The 10,266-nt window shown below is 41.0% G+C and overlaps 1 non-coding gene across 1 annotated transcript; it reads right to left on the minus strand.

Annotated features, from left to right (window-relative positions):
* Window positions 1-1,534: 1,534 nt before the first annotated feature.
* TRNAK-CUU (transfer RNA lysine (anticodon CUU)) lies at window positions 1,535-1,607 on the minus strand. Its single transcript has one exon. It is a non-coding gene; the product is annotated as a tRNA-Lys (tRNA).
* Window positions 1,608-10,266: the final 8,659 nt, after the last annotated feature.

Below are 10,266 nucleotides of genomic sequence, written 5' to 3' on the forward strand. Positions count from 1 at the left end.
CCAGGGCTGTGGAGTTGGAAGCAATTTTGGGTGGAGTCGGAGTCGGACAGTAGAAACATAGAGGAGTCAGAGTCGAAGGTTTGGTGTACCGACTCCACAGCCCTGGATACAGTAAGATGTCATGTATGAGATGTTGATCAGGGAATATCCCGGGTGTGATTCTGCCAATTGAAATAGGGACCAAAGCTGAAGGACCTTTCACCTAGAACTAGTTTCCAGTCTGTCCTAAAAATATGTTAGCAGCTGAAGAAGCAGTTGTACTGAATGAGACTTGAGAGAAATAGTACAGTTACAATCAGTATCTGGTGGCCAAGGATATCAGTAATGCCATTGTAAAGCAAAGTGCTCCACAAACCAATGCAAGTGGAAGAATATGAATGTACCCTGCACCTCAAAATGTCACAGTTGCCAACTCTGTTGTAACGTATAGTGACAACTCATCATGAAGAAGTAAAAGACAAATGGAAGGTGCTATTTTAGAACTGCATTCACATTAGGCTACGTTCAATGTCAGAATTTGATTCATAACATGTAAAAATTTGAAGCATTGTGTCATTTTAAGATGTTAAATACCTTATTTCTTTAATGCAATGATTCCCAAACGTTTTTCCCCAAGGACCACTTCAAATTGCTGGTAGTCTTAACGGGCCACTTCATTATTTCTCTGCCTGTTGCAGCAATTGTTGTGCTAGATGCTGTATGATTTTTAATTATATTGGTATTGCTTCTTTTATTTTTTATACTGTATTACAATTTGTACTCCAAATTATAATACAATAAAAGAAATAGAGGAAGCAATACAAATACAATTAAAACTCAATATGAATATTTACTGTGTTTGTTACAGTTTGTCATGATATCTTTAAGAATACATCCAGTCCTAGAGGCCTGAAAATACTACCGTAACAAAAAGCAGGAATGGGCAACCTTTTTCCTACCAAGAGCTGAATTCCCTCAGAGGTAATCTGTCAGCAGTGGATGGGGCCAGAAATGGCAATGGTTGGCCAGAGGTACCTCACACTTTCTTTCCCAGCCCTCTTTTCCCTGCCAGGTAACCCTTCCTCAGCCAGTTAACTCCTCCCACTCTTGTGATCCCAATGGAATTTTTTCTAGAGATAGAAACTAAGGGCATGTTTCTTGATGACTACAGAATGTACAAAATGCATCCGAGATATGCACATTCCCCAAGGCCTTTTGGTAAGGTAAAGGCGTCCCCGCACTTATAGTGCACGTTGTTTCCGACTCTTAGGGTGATGTCTTGCGACGTTTACAAGGCAGACCGTATATATGGGGTGGGATTGCCAGTTCCTTCCCCGGCCTTTCTTTACCCCCCAGCGTATGCCAAGTACTCATTTTACCGACCACGGATGTATGGAAGGCTGAGTGGACCTTGACCCCTTTTACCGGAGATTCGACTTCCTCCTTCCGTTGGAATCGAACTCCGGCCGTGAGCAGAGCTTCGGCTGTGTTACCGCCACTTACCACTTTGCGCCACAGAGGGTCTTTGCGCCACGGAGGGTCTTAAGGAAACTTGCGCCCAACGTGGGGCACAAACCCACGACCCTGAGATTAAGAGTCTCATGCTCTACCGACTGAGCTAGCCGGGCTTCCAGCCTTTTGGAGATTATATATATTGACGAGGAAATGTGCACAGTTCCCTCTAAAAATGGCAATGATCCATTACAAAAGGTTACTGTAGACAACATACAAGTTATACAACGTAAGTACTATATTTCATACCATTCCTTCACCCAATGTCGTAGGCAGTGAAACAACAAGACAAGGATGGGGCATACTTATCTGGGAATAGGGATGGAAAGATCTGTCAATTTCTCATTTTTCCAATCTTAAATTCAGTTCTTCACATTTCTTCAGGAATTTGCAATCTTTAAAAAAAAAATCCTAATGAAAATTCCCCATCATTTTAGTGTGAATTTCTCTTAATACATTTTTGTAGGCAGTTTTGCCTCATGTACACATTTTTGCCAGCCATTTCTCATCACATAATGCATTTTTGTATGTTATTTTCACTCCTATCCTTTTTTATGCACACTATCCCCTAACATATGCATTTTTGCAAACGTTGTTTGGTTGGCAAACTACATTGCAAAATTCGAATAAGTGTGCATTTCAAAGGATGGCTGTGTTTCAGTTCTCATGTTGTTTCAGAAAGTGTGAATTTGATAAGAATCACCTTTAAATGTCATGCGAATTGAATTTCTCGCCCATCTCTATCTGGGGGTAGGCCTCATTGAACTCAGTGGAGTTGACTTCTAAATAGACATGTATAGGATCTAGGGATGGGTTTCGTTGCCTGGTTCTGATCCACTTGTATTCCGATGGTCTGTCATTCCATCTTGATCCACCCATTTTTTGTTCCTGCTTGCTTTGGTGCTTGCTGATTTGATCCACTGTTGTTTTTTAGTTGCAAAAAAAATTGCATAATTTTTAACTTAACTGCCTATGTAAATGATCATGGTGTTCTGCATGGTTTATTTTCTCCTTTTTATAACACCTACACACTATTATGAATGCATCAACTTAGATTAAGTTACAAAGATAATTATGTAAAATCAGGGAAAAATTAAAAAAAATCTGTGCTGATTACAGCTGCGGCCCGGCACAAGAAGTCAGTACTGGTCCAAAAATATAGCAGAGTGTCAAATTCTGTAGGAATCTGGTACTAAGCCCGATTTAGTGGATATTCTCCCCCATCCCTAATAGCATTGCACTGCTGAAACCCCATTTCAAATGTATGAGCAACAAAACTGCTGCAAGAAATTATTTTAAGATTATTGCAATTGGCTCTGTCACCCTTATTTCGCTGCCTATTTCTTGAGCTCCTTCCTCAGCTATCAGAACTTTCCTCCTCCCTTAAACAATCCATCTCCTTTTGGTGCCCCTTATGCCTAAAACACCTTCTCAGAAACATTTGTGGTACCGCTTATCTCCTTATTACCCACTTCTTCTATGAAGGCTTTGTCTTAACACCTCTTCCTCAGAACCCCAAAACAAAGCTTATAGGACTGCCCTTTTGATAACTTCATCTTTCTTTCTCCTCTTACCATAGTCAAAATGTTGATGCTAACTCCTTATGGCAGGGAACATTTCTTCCGCTTATGAAATTCTAGACTGCCCTCTATGCTAGGAATGCCTCATACCCAGTCAGACCACTGGTCCTCCAGCTCAACATTATCTATACTAATTGACAGGGTTTCAGACAGAGAGTGGCCTTTTCTAACCGGGGGCTGAACCTGGGACCTTATGCATTCAAAGAGTGTGATGTACAACTGAGCGACAGCCCTTCCCCATTAATGCTGCTATACAAAGACAGAGGTGTATAAAATAACCACAAGATGAACATCAACTAGTTTTCAAACTGAGGATAACTCTTCAAGACAATGAGTATTTTGGGAAATGCATCCCATTTCTGTCTCTGATGCATACATAGCGTTTGTGGTGCAACTCTGCATTTACAAAGATATTTGAAAAGGACATTTGGACTGTAAAAAAAGGAGAAAATTACACTCATGCCGTGGTGGTGGTTGCTTGGTTACTTCTTTCAGCACTGTATCTATGCTGTTTTTATTTCCTTTCCCTGTGACTCTGGGACTTTACATTGATTAATATTGAATCTATCAGTGTTCCGTGTAGCCCTCACAACTCTAATCTCTTTAGGTTGCTTTGCAGCCTGATTTCAGTCCCTTGTGTGTTTTAACAATTCTGTTGTCAGATGAAAATATTACCACAGTTGGGTTTATTCCGGAGAATCATCCTGCAAGAATGGCTATATAAATCAGCTATGCAAAATGCCAAGGGACTGTGGTTTATTTAGTTGGAAACTGGAAACTAAAAAAAAAAGTATTCCTGAAAATTCTATATAGGGTACCACCACAGTATTTATTTATTTATTTATTTTATTCCATTCCATTTCTATACCACCCTTAGCCTATGGCTCTCTGGGCGGTTCACAGCAAGGAATAAAATACAGTACAGTGAAATAAAAGTAGGTAAAATCACTAAAAACATACAACTTGAGCATATAACAACTTGGTATAAAATTAACTTAACAATGAACATGAACATTAAAATGCCTGGGAGAATAAAAAGGTTTTAACCTGGCGCCGAAAAGATAGAAGAGTAGGCGCCAGGCGCACCTCATCGGAGAGACTGTTCCATAATTCGGGGGCCACCACTGAAAAGGCCCTAGATCTAGTAAAAGCCCTCCGAGCTTCCCTATGAGATGGGACTCGGAGGAGGGCCTTAGATGTTGAATGTAGTGAGCGGGTAGGTTCATAGCGGGAGAAGCGTTCCACAAGGTATTGTGGTCCCGCACCGTGTAAGGCTTTATAAGTCAAAACTAGCACTTTGAATCTAGCCCGGAAACAAATAGGTAGCCAGTGCAAACGCGCCAGAACAGGTGTTATATGTGCGGACCATCTGGTCCCCGTCAACAGTCTGGCTGCTGCGTTTTGCACTAGCTGTAGTTTCCGAATTGTCTTCAAAGGCAGCCCCACGTAGAGTGCATTGCAGTAGTCCAATCTCGAGGTTACCAGAGCATGGACGACTGAGGCGAGGTCATCACTATCCAGATAGGGGCGTAGCTGGGCTACCAACCGAAGATGATAGAATGCATTCCGTGCCACCGAGGCCACTTGAGCCTCAAGCGACAGAAATGGATCGAAAAGGACCCCCAAGCTATGAACCTGTTCCTTCAGGGGGAGTGTAACCCCATCCAGAACAGGTTGAACATCCACCACCTGGGTCGAGAAGGCACCCACCAACAGCGTCTCAGTCTTGTCAGGATTGAGCTTCAGTTTGTTAGCTCTCATCCAGTCCATTATCGCGGCCAGGCAACGGTTCAGCACGTCAACAGCCTCACCTGAAGAAGATGAAAAGGAGAAATAGAGTTGCGTGTCATCAGCATACTGGTGACAATGCACTCCAAAACTCCTGATGACCGCTCCCAGCGGCTTCATATAGATGTTGAAGAGCATAGGGGACAGGACCGATCCCTGCGCGACTCCACAATGGAGAGTCCAGGGCATCGAGTAATGTTCCCCAAGCCCTACCTTCTGGAAACAATCCACCAAGTAGGAGCGGAGCCACCGCCAAGCGGTAACTCCAACTCCCAATTCCGTGAGTCTCTCCAGAAGGATACCATGGTCGATGGTATCAAAAGCCGCTGAGAGGTCAAGCAGAATCAACAGGGTTACACTCCCCCCGTCCCTCTCCTGACATAGGTCATCATACAGGGCGACCAAGGCTGTTTCCGTGCCGAAACCGGGCCTAAAACCTGATTGAAATGGATCAAGATAATCGGTTTCATCCAAGAGTACTTGTAATCGTTTCACACCTTTTGGTAGTCTGTGAAAGAAGCAGCTAAAAAGTTTGTGAAGAACACTCTCTGACCCACAGGTTGAGAAATGTCCATTGAATATATTGGAAAGAGAAGATATTAAAACAATGACTTCCTTCCATAATTTGTTTCTTTTAGTAAACTTCTCCGCAGATGTTGGTAGGAATGTTATACTGTGCTATGGTTTATTTATATACTGCTCTTTGTCTTAAGGGCCCCCAAAACAGTGAACAGGATATTAATGGAAAAGAGACAATAAAAGTACACTAAATTCAATCAATCAATAATAAAATAAAATAAAATAGCAAAATCATCAAATGCCCACCAATTGCACTGGATATGCATTGGTGAACTGCATTCATACTCTCACCACAGACACAGTTCCCCAGGATCCCACCTCTCTCTTGGAAGCCTACCCCCTGGCTGCTTCAATCTCTCACCTAGAAGCAAGCCCATCCACAACCCTTTGCGCATGGGGAGTACCCTTGCTCTTATCACATCCCGAAGGAATTACCAAAAGGGTTATCTCCTCTTTGGCATCACTCCCTTCAATATATATACACACAGCCCACAAAGCAGCTGTGGCTTGTTCTTGTTCTTCATGGGCAGGGTGAGTTGCCCAAACCTTCTGCTCCTTCAACAGCCTACCCTTCTCCAGGTGCCACAGAAAAGAGCTTGGGAGGCTAAAGTTTGTATTCATCGTTACAATTTTTACTCCTGTAACAGTCTAACAGCCCTACTCAGGCATTCTAAAGTGCACTATGCCCCCCTCCCCACTGCTCTCTCTGTTCATGGGTAGGGTTTACATTTGAACAAAACAGCCAAATAAAGCTAAAAACTCCATTAAATCAGAAAACCTAGCTAGATCTGTGGTATGAAAATCCACTAAGTAAATGTAACTCAAGGAGGTCAACACCTATGCTAGACATCATTCAAATGTCTCACAGAGGATTATCTCTGGGGGAATTATAGGCAAAAGACGGCAATCATGCCCAGTATAGATGCTTGTTTCTCCCAAGAGATCTTCTGCTTGTGGAGCCACTAGCAGGCTTGCAACCTGCTTGGGACTACACAGGGCCACTGTGGAACAGGCACCTCTGTAATGATTTGTGAATGTGGCAGCCTGTTTCCAAGTTGCAAAGGTTTTCACAGTCATAGCATGTGAGTCATCAATGGTCATGGTGTTAGCAGGGCACGCACAAGGCTGAGAAATTAATGTACTCCCTCAAAGATCCACCAAAGGGCCAGATTGATCTCTTTCCTTTCCATAAAAAGCAGGAGTTTTAAAAACTGCAGTTTCATTTAAATTTGGTAGAAATGCCAGGGGTATGTTCTTTCAAGAGCTTATCCAGGTTCTACCTGTGAGCTAAAGTTAATGATATCTATGGTTTCAAAATGTGTTTATTAGTTTTGCCATTTCTGAAGCATAGTCTTTCAACCTCCAGTAATTTAGCATGATTTTGCTAGTTACATTCTGAAACATTGTGGAATAGAATTCTTGATAATTTAATTAAGAATCTGAGCAACAGACCCCCTGTGTGAAACTCACGCAGCAGGCTTCCTCTGAATGTGCTGTAATATATAAGGTTGTTTTTTTCTGCTGGCTACATTGCAACAAAGCTTGAAGAGAGCCAAGGAAGTCTGAGGGGAGGAGCAGATGAAATCTGGCAAAATAAACAGCAGCTCCTTTTAAAAGGACATGCCATTTGTTTCTCAAGTCCAACTGCTCAGCCCATTCATATTCAATCCCAGGCCTCTATTCTAGTGTAATATATTTGTGCCAGATGCAATTTCAAGCCATTACTCACAGCAGGAAGGCTAGGAACCCATTTTTGATGGGGGACCACACATTTTCAGTAGTTTGGGGCACATTACTCTTGCTGGGCCTAAATGGTTCATGGTTGTTAAATTTGAATTTTATTCACCTGTGCTGACCTAATTACATTTAAACAAAAATCCTATCAACATATCCCTTTAATAATGGGAAATACCTTTCTATTTCTCTGTTTGTCCCTTTGCCCGGTTCCCTGCTGTTATTACCTTGCTGAAAATCCATTTCATGGAACCGAGAAAGAAAGAAAGAGGAAAGAAAAAAGAAAAAGATGAAAACACTGCAAGGTTTTAAATTATAAAAAGGAGACTATGGTGGATAGGCTCTCTGAATCTGCACCACAGGTCACTGTGATTTTCTAGCCTTCACGTTAACATTATGTTTAAATAAATTGATGCAGGAAATATAAGCATTTGTAATTCCTCTACCAGCTGAATACAAATGCCATTTTGGACTAGAGACTGCTCAAGGAATAATACATAAGACATTTTCATTAACAGATAAAGGAATTTGTTCGGTGCTAGCTGGATGGCCTCTGCTAAAGAATTCAAGTACTGTAAGTAGTGCTTATGTATAACTACTCTTTTATTTTACAGTCTGGAATTCTCCCCCATCTCATATTCAGTTGCACTGATGCCTTACAGTCTGAGCTTTTCAAACTTCAGTGACTAACAATTTTTATATGTGAAAATTTGAGGCGAATTTGGAGGTTCCTTCTTGGACAAAGCACTTGAAGAATTTCCACAGAGGCTCAAAACAGTCTCAATAGGGCTAATAAAATAAAGGTTTTTGGGGAGGTGGGTTTACCTTCCTTTAGAGCTATTCACAGCTTTTGTATCCTCTTGCTGTTACAGTGGCAGTATGATTTTTCAGAGCCCCCCCCATTACCTTATATTCGTGTAAATGAGTGTGATATCATGATGCCATGAAGCTAATCAGATTTTGCTACATGATAATGTCACTGAGGGGAAAAGGGCAAAGCTAAATGCCCAAATTTTAAGCTTACAATGATTATCATTATTCTTAATAACTCAGCTGTAATTAACTATATCTTAGTAAACAAGTTTGTTCTTTTTATTATTTACAAGATAATGCTCCACTCTGAATGATTGTCCTTGCTGATTTCAAGACCTGTTAGATTTCTGAAGGAAACATCTGAAGGATTTTCAAGGGAAAGATAAAGAATTTTGTAATTTCTTGGAAGCATTTCACCAATTCTAACTGGAGACATTCCAGAAAAGTGCAAAGAGGTCAAGCATTTAGTACTTCCTCTAGACCAACAAGACTGGTCCAAATGAGGATACAAATATGTTGTTATGTTGGGTACCATGTATTGCAGTGGTCACTCCAAAAGTGGTTAAGATTTTCCATACATGCATGCAAAGCCCTTGAGGGTGCTCAAGAAACTCCCACACTTGCTGCCACTACCTTCTCTTTCCCCTGTCTCAAGACAAAGAAACACACCTTGGAAAAGGTGAAGATGAAGGCCCCCAGTGCAACATCTTTTCCTACTGGGGACTGATAAATACCAGTCCCGCCATTCCTGGTAGAAATTTTATACTGCTCATGCCTTTCGTACCAAGGAAAAGTATATGTAACCATTGGGTAATCTGGTTGCAAGCATTATGCTTCAGGATATTCATGCCATAGGGAAATGAAATGCAACATGGAGAGGGGCCATGACTGTTCCCCACACTACAGCTTATTCTCATCGTGTTTTTTCTCCCTAGAACTACAGTCCCCCAAAATGCTGAACTTTCATGTTAGACATTCAGCTGAAATAAAATGTATTTATTGGCTTTGTCTCAGAATGAGATTTTTTTTCCTCACACCACATTCATCCTCTTGCATCATGCACATATTTAATTTATATTAAGTGTACATGTTTTATCTTCTTCCAGAATACCAATGAAAAGGTTGACCTGTAGCAGACCTGAATCCGTTCCTATGGTATCCTATCTTTCACAGAAAGTGATCGCTCATTAAAATCACTTGCTGAGATATACTTAGAGATTTAAATAATCTAAGAAGAGCCTTATTTATATTATGTCCTGCTATTTTTTTATTGTTATAATATTCTGCTTTTCTATAGAAAATTCAGAGGTTTCCCATCCAAGGACTGATCATATCAACACCTAATACCTGCACTGATGCATCACTATTGGATACTTCTAGGCCATACAATAGGCCTATTGGTGTTCTTATGTGTACCCCTGCTGCTTCCTCATGGTGTGCTAATATCTACCAATGCTCATCATGTGATGCTGCGGTACCATGTTTAGGTGGTTTCCCTCTACCTTCACGAGTCGTTTATTATTGATGTGCAGCATCCCTTTACATCAGCGATGGGAAATCTGTGGCCTTTCAGTGGTGGTTGGAATTTTCCCATTATTGCTGACAATTGGCCATGTTGGCTGTGGCTAATGGATGTAAGAGTCCAACAACATCTGGAGAGGTGCAGGTTCCCCATTCCTGCCTTACATGATGAATGTTAATGTAGACTCTGTAGTGCAGAATTGCAAATAGGTCACAAGGAAGTAGTCAGACAGCACATAAGTCAATGTCTAGGGTAGCCCTTAGACACCCAGAGAAGCAAAACCATCAAAATTAAACTGTTCAATTCTGCTTATTATAAAAATGAGATTAGATTTGACATGACATTTTTCTATAATATCCTGCTGAGACTGCCATTAATTACATTCCTTCTGTTAAAGCTTTATTGATTAAGTCTGTTCTCCTGTTATTTTTGTCTGATATCTGTATATGGTTAATCAGCCTGAAGATAAGATTTTTCAACACTGAATCTTTTCCCTAACTACTATCCAAACATGAGCTTCATTCTCAAGAATGTAAAGATGGACTTTAATGTACTAAAGGTGCACTTAAGAAAGGGAGAAACAGTAAATGTCCATCTATCATTTTGTCTAGGTTCAGAATTACTGATTACTGGTTTAAAATGTTTATTCATTTTGGCACAGGCCATTAAAGGAAAGGGAAGATGCCAGATTGGATCACTCTCAGGCAAATGGAAATAAACTTGGGTTGGAAACCTAGCATATGAAACCTTTAGGATACT

Source organism: Rhineura floridana, chromosome 5 (genome assembly GCF_030035675.1).
Source record: "Rhineura floridana isolate rRhiFlo1 chromosome 5, rRhiFlo1.hap2, whole genome shotgun sequence".
NCBI lineage: Eukaryota > Metazoa > Chordata > Lepidosauria > Squamata > Rhineuridae > Rhineura > Rhineura floridana.